The sequence below is a fragment of the Pan troglodytes genome, chromosome 17, assembly GCF_028858775.2.
Source record: "Pan troglodytes isolate AG18354 chromosome 17, NHGRI_mPanTro3-v2.0_pri, whole genome shotgun sequence".
In the NCBI taxonomy this organism is placed as follows: domain Eukaryota; kingdom Metazoa; phylum Chordata; class Mammalia; order Primates; family Hominidae; genus Pan; species Pan troglodytes.
The window spans coordinates 73113829-73132383 of record NC_072415.2 but is presented as its reverse complement, the minus strand read 5'-3'; positions in this window follow the sequence as shown (position 1 = coordinate 73132383).

Here is an 18555-nt window from a genome sequence, read left to right as displayed (position 1 = left end):
TTGCCCAGCTGTGATAGGATCTTATGTGGAAAAGGTTTCTGTCTTGCCTCCTAAGCCAGTTGGATGAAAAGTCTTTTCCTTGGCTTTCCTGGAAAGGAGAAACATTAATGTGAAAAGACAGGAGTGAAATGAGTTCCTGGAAATTGACAGTGGTCCATTTCTCTGAACCTTAGAATTTGCTGCGCTTGACTCCTTTACGTGCTGGGACCACTCCCGCGAGATAACAATTTCCCTGTGTTCCATCTGCAAGGACCTTCCTTGGTGTGTTGGTTGACATTTGATGGCTTTGTTGAGAGGTATTGTTTTGAAGAAGGTAACAATCCTAGCGCTCTTGTTGATTGGCTGGCTTAGCCACATTTGGGGTGGTTGTTCTTCTGAATGACTGTGGGGTAAGGGACACAGTGTCTCAGAGTCTTAGTTTCCTCATGTCTAAAATCGGGGCGATGATAAAAGTGTCCATAGCGTGGGTTAGGGTTAGGTCGTAAGGATGGAGTGACGTCATGGTGGGGCCGCTGGGAACAGTGCCTGGCATAGAGCAAGCGCCCAATAAATAGCAGCTATTGTTACTCTTGCAGGGTTCTTTAAGCAGCATAATAGTCTTTAAATCATAAAATCTCAGCCTGCGTTTTTTTTCCTCATAGACATTATCCAGAGCAGCAGACCTTGTTTAATGTTTCCCTGGCTTCCTTCCCTCTGTTTTCAGTCTCTGGGGAGGAGTGGAAAGGAAGGACAATCTCATGCTGCAAACGCCACCTCTGCAAACTCCTTGGATTAATTCACAGCACTCAACTGAAATGACTTTTTATTTTTAGCACACATGAGTATTTAATATATGATAAAGGTTACACCGCGCATCAGTTGGGAAAGGAAGGACCACTCAATAAATGGAGCTGGAACAACTGGCTAATTATTTAGGAAAATGTGAGTCTATTTTTACCTTTAACCACACACCAAAAACTTTATAGATGGATCAGAAATGAATGCCATCTCAAATCCAAAATCAAATATGTGTACTTCAGAAGGAGGAACATCCTTCTAAACATAAAAGTGATAGAAAGACATAGAGATTTGACTACATAAAATACAAGCCTATGAAAATCACAAAAATAATGAAATCAAAGAGTAAGTGTCATACCAGATGAAAATATTCATAACATAGGCAAGAGCCCATTACTTCATTATTTGTCTTTTGATTAACTTGTAAGAGCTCTTTGTATATTCAGGAAATTAGCACTTTGGGTCTCGCATGTGTCATCTGCCATCTATCCACTTCTTTGTGGTATTCTCTGTCTGTCGGAAACTTGTAAGCCCTAAGCAGTTTAAATTTGTAAATCTAATAGAAATGAATTATAAGCTGACTTCATTGTATATATATCTATGTAGTCACCTTTGATGTCACCTGAGATCTGAGCTCTGCCAAGAATAACATAAACTGCACTATAGAACTGTTTGTTGTTGTTACAGTCTTAGTTGAGTGGATTACACAGAATTTTGAATCTATGTTCTCCTGCTGCCTTTAAAAAAAAAAAAGAGAGAGATCTGATAACTATTTTTGTTGGAATTTGGACAGAAAGCTGCCACTCTTAAAGCCTTATAGCTCTGTCTATTTTCAACCCGTGCCTTCATTTCTTTGCCTGAAAAATGAACCAAGTCACCAACTTTCACTGAATGTTTTCAGAGGCAGACCCCGAAAGGTTATTACATCTGTGAGTGACCGCCTCCCTGTGGACTGGAAGGCACTGAAGGTTTTGTGATGTCATTCTCCCTATCTTTCGATGTCTTCTCCATCCATGTAGGCTAGATATCAATATCCCCCGTCCCTTGATTGGTTTCCATTCTGTTCTTTCACAGCTGAGCATGGGGAATTTCCAAACGAGAACTAGAGCAGGTAGGCATGGCAGCCAACGTTCCTGATGTCATTAGTTGTCTCTAAATCTCCGTGAAGTTTTTATTAGCTTCTGGTAACCAAGAAAAAAAAAGAAACAGCAAATCATTTGTTAAAGTCATGAAGCTGAACTAAATGGATAAGGTCCTCTAATTGACCTCGAGGAAGCTCAGGGACACTGTAGATCAGTGGTTAAATGACTTGTACGTCTAGATTTAGAGAAGATGTCTGGCTCCCGAGCAAATTTGTCTGCCCATAAATTTTTTGATTAGGCTGAAGGCTTCTGCCAACATATCCAGATATTCAATTCAGTATGTCCTTCATTTGAGCTAATATCGTGACTGAAAGCACAGCAATCTGAGAGACACAGTATTTAAATTTAAAATTGTGCTCACAGCTTGTTTCTAAGAGATCAATTTATTAGTGCAGGTGGGAGATAGAAATCCTCAAGGTTGTAGCTATGATGCTATTGGAAGCGAATTAATTGGAACCATGGGCTGAAAGCAGGAGCTCTCTGACTTCACACTGCCTGCCAAGGATGCCTTATTTTAAGTACGTCAGTATTCCTTGCAGGAAAATACTGTTACATATTTATTTTTGATAGCCTAGTTCAGGCTCCACAAGACATCACTGAAATGCCCAAAGTAAATTCTTGGTGTAAATCACTGGTGTTAAAGATAAACCACGAGCTTCTCGCCACATCTCCATGACATCCAAATAAGGGTTCAGGTGCCAGTCAAAGGGGACAACAGGTCACAGAAGCTGCGTGGAACCTGGGCTTATTTACCAACTTTCCAACTCTTCACCCATTACAAGTAGAGATACATGGACAACACATTCCCTTTTAAATTGATGTATTTTTCTCTCTTTCTAAAAAGAATTCCTATTGCCGGGCATGGTGGCTCATGCTTGTAATCCTAACACTTTGGGATGCCGAGGCGGGTGGATCGCCTGAAGTCAGCAGTTCGAGACCAGAATGGTCAACATGGTGAAACTCCGTTTGTACTAAAAATACAAAAATTAGCTGGGGTGGTGGCACATGCCTGCAATCCTAACTACCCACGAGGCTGAGGCAGGAGAATCACTTGAACCCAGTAGGCGGAGGCTGCAGTGAGCCGATACTGGCACCACTGCACTCCAGCCTGGGCAAAAGAGTGAGAAAGCGAGACTCCATCAAAAAACAAAAACAAAAAACAAAACAAAACAAAAAAACTTCTATTATTTTCTATCAAGAAAAATAATCTTGTATAAGAAGTATAAAAATCTGGATTAGAAATGCTATAAAACAAACAACAACAACAACAACAACAAGCAAAAGACAACCAAAATAACTGAAAATTTTTGATTTTCTAGATCTTGCTTTTCCCAAGAAGGTAACCTATTTTCTTCTGAGTAGGCAGTTTCCTGCTATCAAACATAAGTCAAGAGCTCTTCCAATCAGCAAGTGTCAGAATGAAAATAAATAGTTATAACTTCTTTCATTAGAGACTTTTTTGGGAGTCTTTTCATGGGCAACTTTTGGTTTGACTTGTCACTTTACCAAGAGCTAAGATCTAGATAAGCAAGTATTCTTAGTGTTTCTCTGTCTGGGCGTTTTTTCTAGTTCAGGAATGGCACTCTTCAGGGATCCGGCTTTGTGTACTAGCTCTGGTCTAACATTCTATCTTGTGTGGTGCTGGGCTTAACCTTTGCCACCAGGGGCATAGCCTCTTAAAACCCAAGGTCAAGCCCACCATGGATGACAAATGCCTGTGGAACAAACAACAACTTTGGTCTTCTCTTCTGTCATTTGGGGGGTTTAATGGCTTCCTTTTCTTTCGCCATACAAGCTATTATATAAGAGAGATTTCATTATATAAAAGAAGTTTCTCCAGATACCTTGGCTGCCATATGCCCACATATGATTTCCTACTAATGGCTTCTGTCTCTTTTTGTTGTTGTTCCTACTGTAGTCTCTCTCTCTCTCTCTCTCTCTCTTTCTCTCTCTTTCCCTCAGCCTTTCCAATCCAATGCTCCTATAACCAATTCCTGTGTTAAATCCTCTCTGTTTGAAATACTTGATTTCTCTTTTCCTGACTGGACATGATCCCTCTGTGTCTCTGGCACAGACACCATCCCTGAGTCTGACTTAGCTCCTCAGCCCTGACCTTCCATCTTCCTAATCAGCTAAGAGAGAGCTAATGAAAAGAAAGAAAAGCTATCATAGGAAATCTTATGTGGGCAATATAGCAGCTGAGAAACTGGGGGTGCAAAGGGGGTTGTGCGAAAGAAAATACAAAGCTTAAATGAACCTAAGTAAATTGTACACATCAATCAATGCAATTGCATAAATTAGTGTACAGAAAAGAAAAGGAGTTTGGGAGTCAGCATTGGATTCAAATTTTCTCTGCCACTTGCAGGTAGGGTTATCTTAAGCAAGATATTTTCCTTATGTTTAACGAGTTGAATTGTGTCTCCCAAAAGACACGTTGAAGACCTAATCCCCGGTATCTCAGAATGTGGCCTTATTTGGAAACGGGGTCATTGAGATATTTATTAAGTAGATAAAGTCTTACTAGGGTAGGGTGGATCCTTAATTCAACATGACTGGTGTTCTTATGAGGAGACACAGACACCTCATAAGAGAGAAGAATGCCACGGTGGCAGAGGCAGAGATGGAACTGATGCAGCTGCAAACCAAAAAGTGTCGAGGGTCAACAACAACCACCGGGAGCCAGGAAGAGGCAAGGAAAGGTTCCATCTAGAGTGGGTGAGAGCATGGCCCTGCTGGCACCTTGCTTTCTGGCTTCCAACCTCCAGAACTATGACAGATACGTTTCTGTTGTTTTAAGCCATCCAGTTTGTGGTGCTTTGCTGTGTCAGCCCTAGCAAACTAGTGCATTATCTGAGTCTCAGTTTCCTCATCTATAAAGGTGGGAGAGTGATACTTTACAGCAATGTTCCCCAACCTTTTTGGCACCAGGGACTAGTTTCGTGGAGACAATTTTTCCACGGACAGGGGCCGGGGGGGATGGTTTCAGGATGATTCAAGTGCATTGCATTTACTGTGCACTTTATATTATGATTACATGGTAATATATAATGGAATAATTATACAATTCATGATAATTGTAGAACCAATGGGAGCCCCGAGCTTGTTTTCCTGCAACTAGACAGACCCATCCAGGGGTGATGGAGACAGCGACAGGTCATCAAGCATTGGATTCTCCTAAGGAGCCGCAACCTAGATCCCTCCCATGTGCAGTTCACAATAGGGTTCGCGGTCCTATGAGAATCTAATGCCTCCGCTGATCTGACAGGAGGCGGAGCGCAGGTGGTCATGTGAGCGATGGGGAGCAGCTGTAAATGCAGAGGAAGTTTTGTTTGCCCGCCTGCTGCTCACCTCCTGCGGCATGGCCCGGTTCCTCACAGGCCTAGGTACTATCTGTGGCCTCTTAGGAACTGGGCCACACAGGGTTTCACAGGTTGTGAAAGGGTTTGCCGCATTGTTTCCAAGATTTAAATAAGGACATGTGTGCCGAGCATGTCCTCATGTGTCCTCAATACATGGTCACTGTTGGTGATGTTCTGCAATTTTGAGGGGGCTGGCTCTCCACAGGACGCCACTCCTGTCAACAGTCCTTGCCTCCCTACATATGCAAACACACACTACACACCACACCACACACACCACACCCACTCACACAATACCTACCATGCGCAGAAATACACACACTACACACCACACCACACTCACACACACCACACCCACTCTACACACCACACACACACACCCACTCACATTACACACCACACACACACACCACACCACACACACTGCGCCCACTCACACAATACATGCTATGCACAGAAATACACACACTACATACCACACCACACTCACACACACCACACCCACTCACACCACACACCACACACACACCACACCACACACACCACACCCACTCACACAATACATACCATGCACAGAAGTACACATGCTACACACCACATCCACTCACACACACACTACACACACACTCACACACACCACACCCATTCACACACACTACACACACCACACACCACACCCACTCACATACTACATACCACACCCACAAATACACTACACACACCAGACTCACACACCACACTCACAAATGCACATGCTACACACCACACCACGCTCTCACACACACCACGCACACCACACACACAACATCCACTCACACACTACATACCACACACACAAATACACACACTACACACACCACACACACCACACTCATCCTACACACCACACCACACTCATACACTACACACCACACACACATCACACTCACACAGATGACACCACACTCACATCATACCACACTCACACACACTACAAACCATGCCACACACACCATACCATACACCACACACACACACAAATACAAACACAACATGCGCCATACACACAAATACACAAACACACCATACCACATGCGCACACACCCCACACAAACCACACTATGCACCACACCACATAGACCACACCAGACACGCACAAATACACCACACCACACACAAACCACACAAAGACACAAAGACACACCACATACACACCACATAAATCACACACATAACATACAACACACAACACATCATGCATATCACACTACCATACACACACACACACCAGTAGCCTCTGCTCTGTGTGTAGCCCTGCATGTGTGGCAGCAAACTCTGATGTGCTTTTGTCCATTTCAAGACTTCCAGGATGTTCATTTCAGCCAGGCTTGGCCTGTGTAGAGGTCTGGCCAGAGGGGAAGGGGTCCGAATCCAGCCATGGCCCTGGACAGCGACCTCTGGAGAGCACCCACTCCTAGCTGGGCCCTGCCCAACTGAAACTACTCCCTGTGGCATTCACCCCTGTGGCCTTAACTCAAAAGCACAAGGAGTTGCCAGTTATTAAAAAGTTGAAAGTAAAGTGCATTTGTTTCACATTTGCCAAGGTGTTTGCCAATGATAGATTAAAATGGCCATACCTTCTGGTCCTTTAATGTGCTCTACTTAAAAAAAAAAAAAATCAATTGCTGGTGACAACCCAACCTCAGATGGAGGGAGACAGAGCAGGCTTGGTTTGGTTTGGTTTGGTTGAGTTTGAATCCACGTGGGAAGCCCAGGGAGAGGGTAGCCCGTAGCCCCAATTCCTCCCCAGGCACAGGCAGCCTGTGTGTCATTCTCACTAGCACTTAGGAACACTTGAAAATAATTTTCAAAGGAAGTAGGTAACTCTCCAAAATGTCCAGAGTGCAAATAAGAAACAGTCTTGCGGCCTTGCACACATGTGCCGGGAGAGCCCATGGCTAAAGAGAGAACACACATGTGCCTGTCTTTGACGTTGCCTGGTTTCTGGCTACCAGCTGCTCAGAGCTTAAAGTGGAGCTGTCACAGACCAAAGATGCTGCCTGCAAATATAATATGTGCTTGGGACTCCTCAGCAGCGCCAGCTTCTCCTCCCCTCCCTGTGGCTGAACAAATCTGCGCTCCTGAAGAAAAGCAGAACTCTGGAATTGACCCGCTCCCTATCTGAGTCATCTTACCTTTAAGCCATAGTTGGACGGAGCTTCAGAGCCTCAGAGCCATTAACAGTGCACCTCTCCCACAAACACACGCCTGCCTGAAGAGCAGCCGGCCCGGGGAACTCTAAACAGCAATTAGGCAAAATCTGAAATTACAGAGTTCTCACTCCACAGAGAAATGCAAATGATAATTTTGCCTCCTCCAAAGGCCCACAGCCTGATTTTGTCCTCCATCTGCAAAATCCTTCCTTCCACCCTCCAAAGAACTTGCCCAACGAGGCCTTCCTGGACAAGCCAGAAAGGGGGCTCATAGGTCCTCAGCTCAGTCTGTGTAATCTTCCTGCTGAAATCCTGGAGAGAGGGATGGAAGGGAGAAAGAGAAAGAAGAGAGGGAGAGGGAGAGGGAAGGAGGGGGAAAGAGGTAGAGGTTAGAAGAGAGACAAGGATCAAGGAAGGGAGGCAGGGAGAAAGAAAGAATTTCTTTTACATTGTTTTTACCCACCCCAAACATTAGTTGGACACTAACTATGTCCTAAGCACTGTTGCAGATAAAGCAAAGTATAAGATGTATAACCCCTTGGCTGAGTGCAATGGCTCACGCCTGTAATCCCAACACTTTGGGGGCCAAGGTAGGAGGATCCCTTGAGGCCAAGATTTGGAGACCAGCCTGCGTAACATAGTGAGACCCCTCCCGCATCTCTACAGAATATATATATATATTAGCCAGGTGTGATAGTGCTTGCCTGTAGTCCCAGCTACCTGGGAGGCTGAGGCAGGAGGACTGCTTAAGCCCAGGAGTTCAAGGTTGCAGTGAGCTGTGATCACGCCATTGCACTCCAGCCTGGGTGACAGAGTGAGACCCTGTCTCTAAAATAAATAGATAAGATGTAACCTTTAGGCTCAAGTCATTTCCAATCTAGTCAGGAGAAAAAAAAAAAGCCAAACACAACAATTTACTCAAGCACTTAATTTGATGCCACAGGTAACTATGGCTGTGCAAATGCCGGGAAGAGAGAGACAGCTGAGAGCTGGAGGAGGAGATGCTTCGTGGAGGAGCTGGAAGCTGAGGCAGACCCCGATAGAGAAGTTGAATCTGAACCAGAGGAGGCGGGTGAGAAGAACCGGTCCAGGAGAGGGAAGACAAGCCAAGTCCCGGGGTGAGCCCCTGTGGAAGAAGCCTCCACACTTCTCTGATGAACCCTGCGGCACCCTTAACACCACCAGGATTCCCTTTGTGCCTCCTTGTGCTTGGGTGCCCAGGGGTCCCAGAGTTCCTGGAGGGCAGGGGCCGTCTTTCCTGCTTTGCACGCCCAGCCCAGAGTACAGTGCCTGGGACACATGGCCACGAACGTAAATTGTGGATTGAACAGATGAGTGAACAAGAATAACATGAACTGCAAAGTAGGTGCCTGGCTGGAAATCTACCAGCCCATCCTTGGGGGGCTTTAATTCACTATCATATCCTGTGTTCTTAAGAACCATCCAATGGGCTCTCAGTATAGGTTGGTAATGAAGCAGAGTCCAGGAGATGTCAGCTTGGAGGCCATCCCCACTCCGTACCTCTGGTGATGCTGTGAGATTCTCTGCCTCCGTTGAGGTTGTTGAGCTCTCACCTCTCCCAGCCCTGTTGCAGTTGTCCCGAAAGATTTTGCTCCAGAACCAGTGAGCTCTCCGCCTGGCCAGATACGGGGTTTCTTCCCTTCCTCTGACTCCTCTTATCCCTTCAGTATCATAACTGCAGCCACCGAGCCCTGAAGGTGACCCCGTAGGGCTGGCTGCCCCTCGTTGCCCTGGGTGAAAGTCTTGGCTGAGCCTCCCCTTCTCCTTGGGTCTCCACCCTGGGACAGCCCACTGAAGGCCTGCTCAGTTCTGGGTCCCGACCTTGACCTCGTTTCTAATTTTCTGGATCACAAGGATTTCCTGGCTCTGGCCTCGGCTGGACCGGATGCTTTGGCTGTCTCAGCACCAGGTCTGACACAAGAGGTTCCTAGGGAGGCGGATCTGAGTTGGGACTGAAGCAGCAGGAACCCTGGGTAACAGGAGGCTGGAGGGTGAGGTGCAGAGGTAGGGAGAAAAGGCCATGGGGTATCAGGAGCTGATCGGAATTTGTGGTATGCAGGGCCTGCTGGGGGCAGTGGGGAAGGGGTCAACCTTGGGAGGGCCTTGAGCAAGGCATGGCATTAAGAATTTACCCTGTGGGTAGAAGAGGGCCATTAATGAGTTTTAAGCAGAGGGGAAAAATGGCCAGATTTGTGTTTTAAAAAGATAACCCCTAGCTTTGATATTTTTAGCTATAAAGGGTTGCCTAGGTTAATGAATCACTTTTTAAATGTCCTATCTCATATGTACTCATCCATCAATACCCATCTCTCATTCATTATCCAGACACCCAGGGCACTCAGATTTATGAGGATGTGGGAGATAGTCAAGTGTACGATGGGGTGGGGGAGGCAGAATTCTAAACAGGGAGCCCATGAGGTTCCTTGGACCTGAGCTATTCTCTCTCTCTCCATTCCCAGGGTAAAACCCGTTTTGCCACAAGTCGTTTGGATTTTTAAAATCTCTATTTCATAACACACCAGAACTAAGTTGCTGTTTACTCATTCCAACAGGACATGGTGTGTATAAATCATTCGATTAAGTTATTACTGGGTAAATCAAGAGCATCTGTGTGGGGGAGAAAGGCTGAGATCCTGACTCAGTGATTTGCAGTAGCGCCTAATAATATCTCCACTTGCGCATCTTCACAGAGCCAAGAGGCTGTCCACCAACTGTTTCCTTGCTTTAGCCCTGTGACCACCAAGGCATAGGCTCCAGGGACAGACTGCCTGGATTGGGCTCCAGCCTGGCCGTTTACATGTTGTGCAACCTTGGGTAAAATATTTAACCTCTCTGTGCCTCAGAAGCCTCATTTATAAGATAGGCATTATAACAGAATCTACATCATAGGGGTGTTATAAGGACTGAAGGAATCAATACATGCAAAGTGCTTAGAACAATGCCTGGCTCACAGGGAGCACACAGTAGATGTTATCTATTCTTATTCTTATCCCCTTAGCTACCAAAACAGGACTAGAATTGGACTTAAATTTGTCAGTTTCCCATAGACTTAACATTGAATCTTGGCCCCTTCCACGTCCAAGGAACAGGCCCTTGCTTGTGTTCCATCATCGGTGAAGGTCCCATTTGTACATCTTTCCAGTTTGATTCTAGAATGCCTGTAGGCCTGATCAATTCCTTAGACTTTGCTCATCCCTATCTAGTTAGTAATTAACATATTAGGTTTGGGTGCCTAATATGTTAATTAGGTAGGATTGGGTGCCTGACAGTGAATGACTCTAAGTAATTGTGTGATGTGAATTACACCAGGGGCAGTTGTATTCCCAGTTTCCAGAATATTCTAGGCACTCAATAATACTTGGTGGATGAATACGTAATGTTAAGGGCAACAACAGAAAGTACCATCTGGGCTGGGGCATGGTGGCTCATGCCTGTAATCTCAGTACTTTGGGAGGACAAGGCAGGAGGACTGCTTGAGCCCAGGAATTCAAGACCAGCCTGGGCAACACAGTGAGGCTCATCTCTATTTAGAAAGAAAGAAAGAGAGAGAGAGAGAGAGAAAGAAAGAAAGGAAGAAAGAAAGAAAGAAAGAAAGAAAGAAAGAAAGAAAGAAAGAAAGAAAGAAAGAAAGGAGGGAGGGAGGGAGGGAGGAAGGAAGGAAGGAAGGAAAGAAAGAAAGAAAAAGAAAGAAGGAACAATCTGGGCTACTGTAGGGTTATTATTCCATCGTGTACATCACACATTAAGAGTCAGCCTTCTACTATGCGTAGTTATAAAATAATCTCATTTAATTTACTAAGTGCCAATCTTAAATCATACTGTAAAGCCGTACACAGTCCTAAAATCACACCAATTAATTCTAGTCAACTGATCAGACACTCTGCTACTTGTTAAACTTCAAAATGTAGTGTTTACTGATTCAGATTAACCATGATTTTAAAAAAAACTAAATCTACAGACTTACAAAATTGGCAAATTAGAGGTTATATGATCTACAAAAGCATTTTTCAACTTTAAAGAAAAAGATCCTTAGGAAGTATCTGTAAATTTCAAGTTCCCTATAGATGTTAAAAATACTATTCAATATACTAAAATGCATGTTCCATGAATACACCTATTTTACAAACATTAATAAATCGAGCTATAAGATATTGCCATTTAAGTCCAAGAACAAATGTAGGTGTTAATATTGAGTATGTAGAACAAGTAAAAGACAAAAATAAATAAATGTATTAGAGATAAAAAGATGGGATTTTAAAAAGAACGTAGAATAAAGAAGCATGTCAAAGGAGAACTCAAGCCCAAAGTAATCAAGGCTTGTGGTTTATCCTAAAGGCCACAAAAACAGTTTATTATTTTCATCCCTAGCTTAGAAGGACAAAGACATGCTAGACCCCGCGGGGGTAGACAGCACAATCGTAGCAGGTAGCAAAGAGAAAGAAGCTTCTTAACTCTGGCTGTCAGGTAACAGGTCCAGTGGCCACTCTGGAAGCACCTCAGCCACACTGGGTGAAGTCGATGCCACAGGATTTGGACTTAAAACTCAGCTGCCACTGCTCATGACCGCACCAGCTGATTGTCCTGACCTCCATTTTGGGGGTTTTCTTCTGGATCTTCACTGGTAAATGACTCAACCTATGATTCAATCTTTGTCTTTCATTCTTCAACCTGACGTTTGGGCCACTCCAAGACCCAGGATCTCATGTCCCTGAAATCTCCTGGTCAACATGGACCTTTGTTAGTCTTCAACTCTCTGGCTCAGTTCTTAATTCTTTCCCCTTATTTTCTGCTTTGATAGAGCTAATAGATTGGAAGAACACAGACATATACACTATGCCTATAGCATATCACGATTACAGCAGAACACTTGATAAAGCCTCTCATTTAAATCCCAATGGAACAGACTGGAAACTTGCATGCTGCATGGTAACATAATTAGATCACTGTTTCCAGAGTGTGTTTTATGGGACTCCATAAGAAGATATCCTCACATACAGACACATATATACAAAGTAGTCCGCATTCTTAACAAGTCCCTGGGAGCAACAATAATAAAGACCCTGAGAGCTTTTTTATTTATTTATTTATTTATTTATTTATTTATTTATCTTTGTGAGACAGAGTCTCACTCTTTTGCCAGGCTGGAGTGCAGTGGCGCGATTTCAGCTCACTGCAACCTCCGCCTCCCAGGTTCAGGTGATTCTCCTGCCCCAGCCTCCTGCGTAGCTGGGATTACAGGTGTGCGCCACTACACCCAGCTAATTTTTGTATTTTTAGTAGAGATGGGGTTTCACCATGTTGGCCATGATGGTCTCAATCTCTTGACCTCATGATCTGCCCGCCTTGGCCTCCCAAAGTGCTGAGATTACGGGCATGAGCCAGCACACGCGGCCAAGAGCTTTTTTAAAAGTAAGTCTTATCAATGTTTAGAGGAGCAGTTCCTCTATCAGACACATTCTGGGATAGCCTGAATTTGGAACGATTCATAGATGGTTTAATAACTGTACTCAGAGACTACTGCTCAGTGTCCATTTGTAGAGACATTGCTAGTTCTGTCTAGATCAAAAGGCTTTGCACTTGCCCTAATCAGCTCAATATTTTTTTCCCATCAATGACTTTGAATAAGGCATAGAATCTATGTCTTTTAATTGGTGGTAGGAAGACAGTTAGTACAATGAAAGGCAGGGTCAAAATCAAAATAACCTGAATAAAGACTACTCATTGTGCCTTTTTTATTTGACTCATATACCATCCTGCATTTGTGTTTTAAAAATTAATTGCACGAAAATATAACAGGAGAGAGTTGATTTGGCGATGGTTCATGAATAGCCTGCAAGCACAGCCTGAGCCAATGAAGTGATGCTAATGCAATTCAAAGCCACAGGCCTAGAAGCTTATTGTCCAGACCACGTCTGGAGTATATATCAAATCCTGGCTACTGTATTTTAAAACAGCCATTATGTGCAGAAGGGGTTGGACAGAGTGAAAGCCACCATCATAGGAAAACTGTCTGAAGGCATTAAATACGCTTGAGTTAGAATAAGAGAAAACTCTAGGAAGACTGTGTGTTGATTTATCTTCAATATGCAAAAGACAATCATGTGGATACTGAGTAAGACTTGATCTATGTGCTCAAAGTCTAGATGGCAGGCCAAAGGGTATAAGTCAAGTTTCCCTTCAATATAATGACTTTTTCTTATGTCATATGGTCCAATAATGGGGATAGGTTGTCCTCATAAGTAGTATGCTCCCCATCATGGAAGATGTTCAAACAGATGCTGAATGCCCAAGTGTTGGGGCTGTTGAAGAAGGGATGACATCAAGCATTCTCCCTGGTTGTTTAAATATTTAACTGCTGTGTAGCCACCTCATTTGGGAGGATGGTCATAGATTACCTAGCCTGTCCTCTCAACCTTCTGCAGAATCTTCTCCCATGCCTAACTCTCTATGACATTTCTGCTTTTAGTCCTCAGTACCATTTGAAAGTGAGGGAGCATCAGGAGCTGCAGCTGTGAGGCCTCTGAGCTGCTCCAGTGCCTGGGATTGTGTCCAACTCATGCTTTAACATTGCAAAACACCTTGATAGCTTTCCAACAAATTCCTCTCTATGTTCAAACTGACCTGACTCAGTTCTTACTACTGACAAACTAAAGAACTATAACTGCAACCCCAATCTCGTGCCTTTTAAATATCATCTCACCAGAAGATAGTTCAAGTTCATTTAAGCAGGGATTTGGGTCATCATTTTATAATATTCTTATTTCCTGTCCTTATACCCTGAGTGCCGAAGTCCATGTACATTAAAGCAATCGGAGAGATTCCAATTAGCCTCATAGTCACTCATGCTCAAGTGTAGAGTATCTGGAAGAACCAAAAAAAGGCTGCTGGAACAGAGTTATTTACATTTTAATTAAAAAAAAATACGCATCCGGCGATGCACATTTGACTCATAAGGGAACACTTACGCAAGTACCAGTTTTCCTCTGAAATGTCTCACTAGTGGTGTGAGTTTTATACGATAGTTTCTGGCCTGGAACCAAGAAAATGGCACAGCCTCTAAAAGTTCATTTGTTACACAGCTGGCCTGACAGTTAATTAATGGGCTTTATTAGGCTGGAGGTCGGGAGGCCTCCCTAAGCCAAGTTTAGGACCCAGTTAGGTATCAAGGGTCTGGAGCCCCAGATGAAGCTGAAACATCATGCTGTTAACTCCCCAAACTCTTGGCAATGCACAGCTTTCCTTTTAGAAGGTAATGGTTTCATGTCTCCTGTGAACAAGTCCTGTTAAAGATCAAAGCAATCTTTCGTAATCTCATTTTGATGAGTTAAAGGGAAATGAACCAGAAACATGAAAATTAAATGTCCCTTAAAACTCCTTTTGGGATGTAAATACTAAGAAGAATGCCCCCCTACCCCGGCCAAACCCTATATGGGATTTTATCAGACCCCACCCACGTAGGGAAAACAGAGCAAGGCTTCTGACAAATTGAGACGCATCTGGGTTTGCCTCTACCTAATTGGTCTGTATCATGATCCTGAAAAGGGTCTTGTCATGGAAAGGGCACCTGTGCTGTCCTGGCAGGTGGGGGTGAGGGCAAGGACTGTGCTGTGCTGCTTCCATCCACAGGGCATCATCTCTTCAAAGGGACCAATTGTAACCATCAAAAATGTAGGCTGCTACTTCAGCTTTAAAACACTCACTACATAAATGATGTCTCACGGGGCTCCAGGCTTATAAGTAAAAATGATTTTGTTTATGTGTTAATTTCTCACTAAAAACACAGCTCTCTCAAAGGAGTTTCTATAGCACATATGCCATCAAAGACAAATGCTCATTCAATCTGTCTCTTAAATGTGCAATGACTATCTCTGCATGTAAGAACGTAGAGGGTTTCATTTGTTTTTATTGAGGTGAAATTCACTTAACATAAAATTGTCGGGCACGGTGGCTCACACCTGTAATCCCAGCACTTTGGGAGGCTGAGGCGTGTGGATCACTTGAGGTCAGGAGTTTGAGTCCAGCCTGACCAACATGGTAAAATGCTGCCTCTATTAAAAATACAAAATTAGCTGGGCATGGTGGCGCATGTCTGTAATCCTAGCTACTTGGCAGGCTGAGGCAGGAGAATCACTTGAACCAGGGAGGCGGAGGTTGTAGTGAGCTGATATTGTGCCATTGCACTCCAGCCTGGACAATAAGAACAAAACTCTGTCTCAAACAACAACAACAACAACAACAACAAACATAAAACTAACCATTCTAAAGTGAACAATTCCGTGGCATTTTATATGTTCACAATATTGTGCAACCACCACCTCTGCCTATTTGCAAATCATTTCCCTCACCTTAAAAAATAGCCCCATACCTATCAAGCAGTTGTTCCTCAATCTTTCCTCTCCCCAGCCCCTGGCAACTACTAACCTGCTCTCTGTCTCCATGGATTCACCTCTTCTGGACATATCATATAAATGGAATCCCAGCCAGGCGTGGTGGCTCATGCCTGTAATCCCAGCACTTTGGGAGGCTGAGGTGGGCAGATGACCTGAGGTCAGGAGTTTGAGACCAGCCTGGCCAACATGGTGAAACCCCATCTCCACTAAAAATACAAAAATTAGCCAGCCAGGCATGGTGGCACACCCCTGTAATCACAGCTACTCAGGAGGCTGAGGAAGGAGAATCGTTTGAACCTGGGAGGTGGAGGTTGCACTGAGCCGAGATCGTGCCACTGCACACCAGCCTGGGTGACAGAGCAAGACTCCATCTTAAAATAAATAAATAAATAAATAAATAAATTGAATCCTATAGTATGTGACCTTTGTGCATGGCTTCTTTCACTTAGCATTATGTTTTTGAGGTTTATCTGTATTGTAACATGAATCAGTACTTCATTCCTTTTTATAGCTTAATAATATTCTGTTATATGTCTATGCCACAATTTGTTTATCCATTCATCTATTGATGGACATGTGGGCTGTTTCTGCCTTTTGGCTATTGTGAATAGTGCAGCTATAAACATGTGGGTACATGGATTTGTTTGGTCACCAGTTTTCAATTCTTTTTTTTTTTTTTAAGAAATGGGATCTTGCTATGTTGCCCAGGCTGGAGTGCAGGGGCTATTCACAGAAGCAATCATCATTGCGTACTCAGCCTCAAACTCCTGGCTTAAGTGATCCTCCTGCCCCAGTCTACTGCACAACTGGGACTACAAGCACAGGCTACATGCTCCTGGCTGTTTTCAATTCCTTTGGATATATACCTAGGAGTGGAATTGCTAGAGGGCCATTTGATGATAGAAAGAGCTATAGCTATACTCTGCATGCCTGTTTTTCCCCAACACCATAACACACACATAGGAAGTTAAATAACAATCCCCACAGCTGTGAACCCATCACCAGTTTCATTGAGTAGACATTGAAACTGCTACCTGGCATTTCAATGTACTGAGGTCATGGAGGGGATAAGCAAGAAGGGAGGCCCCAGTGATTTCTGGAGAGACTGGCACTATCAAGGGCGCTGGGAGAGCTACACAGTGGGAGCCAGAGCAGTATTCATGGATGCCCAGGGGTACCCCTTAGGATGTCTGTACTGCCTGCTTCATGGTCAAGGTTAACAAAGCACTACACATCAACCCCACATGGGCAGCATCACCAAGGACTCAAACTCCTCAGGACTGAAAACATAGGTCTCTTTCTCAAGCAAAGAATTTCAACCAACTGAGATGCTGGAAAAAGACAAGGAAAGTTTGGAATAGAATGGACAGTTGGCCAATCAGTCTTATTCCTGTTACCAGCTGCAGCAGAGCAGACTGATATCTTCAGCAGTATTTCTCTGCATGCTGCTTGTGTGTAAGAATTTCCTCCCTTTTCTAGTTTAAATAGAAGTTACAATTTTTCCAAATGAAAAATCTGACTTCTGAGTGGATCACGTACAGAAACCTTCCTCTTTTCTTCAAACGTGGATAAATATATTCATTTATTCACTGATGAACAAATATTTATTATTTGATAAATATGGTTCACTGTGCAGAGGGAATGGCAGGGAACAAAACAGGCAAAGTCCTTGCCCTCATAGACACTGCCTTCTAGAAGAGGGAGGGAGACAGAACACAGTAAGTTGATCATATATCAGGTAATGATAAGAGCTAAGCAGAACAATGAAAGAGATTGAGGAGACAGAGCTTTAAGAGAGGGTGGTCAGGCGGGGATGTGCACTCATTTGTCTGAGAAACAGCATGGAACCTGTAAGACTGAGTAGAGTGTGTAACGAGGAGGGTGGTAGGAAATGAGATCAGAGAAGTAGTGATGGCCTGTCTCATGCAGGGCCTGTGGCTGTAGTAAGAATTCCATAGAACTAGTAAAACCTGGATGCCAAAACCAAACAAGGGGAAGATAAGAAAGGAAAATCACAAGCCAATCTCAATCACAGACATTATCAAAGCCTTAACATAATATTAGCAAACGAAATCCAGAGATCTATTTTTAAAAAATCATTTTGGATTTATCCCTAGAATGCAAGGATGGTTCAGGATGAAAAGATAATCAAATGATATTTACCACTTTAAAAGATTAAGGAAGAAAATCATATGATTGTTTCAATAGTTACAGATAAAGCATTTGATAAATTCAACACTAACTCATGATTTAAAAAAAAAAACATAGTAAACTAGGATTAGAAGTGAATAAACTTCCTTAACCTGAGAAAGTATGTACAAAAAACATCCTTACAGAAGAATTGTTGGAAGCATGCCCTATAAAATCAAGAACGGGACAAAGATGTTCACTCTCAGTACTTCCATTCAACATTTTCCTGGAGGCTAGTAAGACAGGAGAAGACATAAAGATTGATGCACTGAATGGATGTGTCTGTGTCTGTATCAGCTTGGCATCATCACCACTTCCTCCTACAGTCTTCTCTGAATTGTGTAAGGTAGAAGCCTGAAACTGCATTTCCCAGCATCCCCTTCTCTGTATTACTCTGTGTTAAAGTTTGCAGTCCCATGAAATCTGATTGGTAGAGGAAGAGTTGACGCTATTGGTCTCCAAATAAGGATGTAACCAGGTGTTG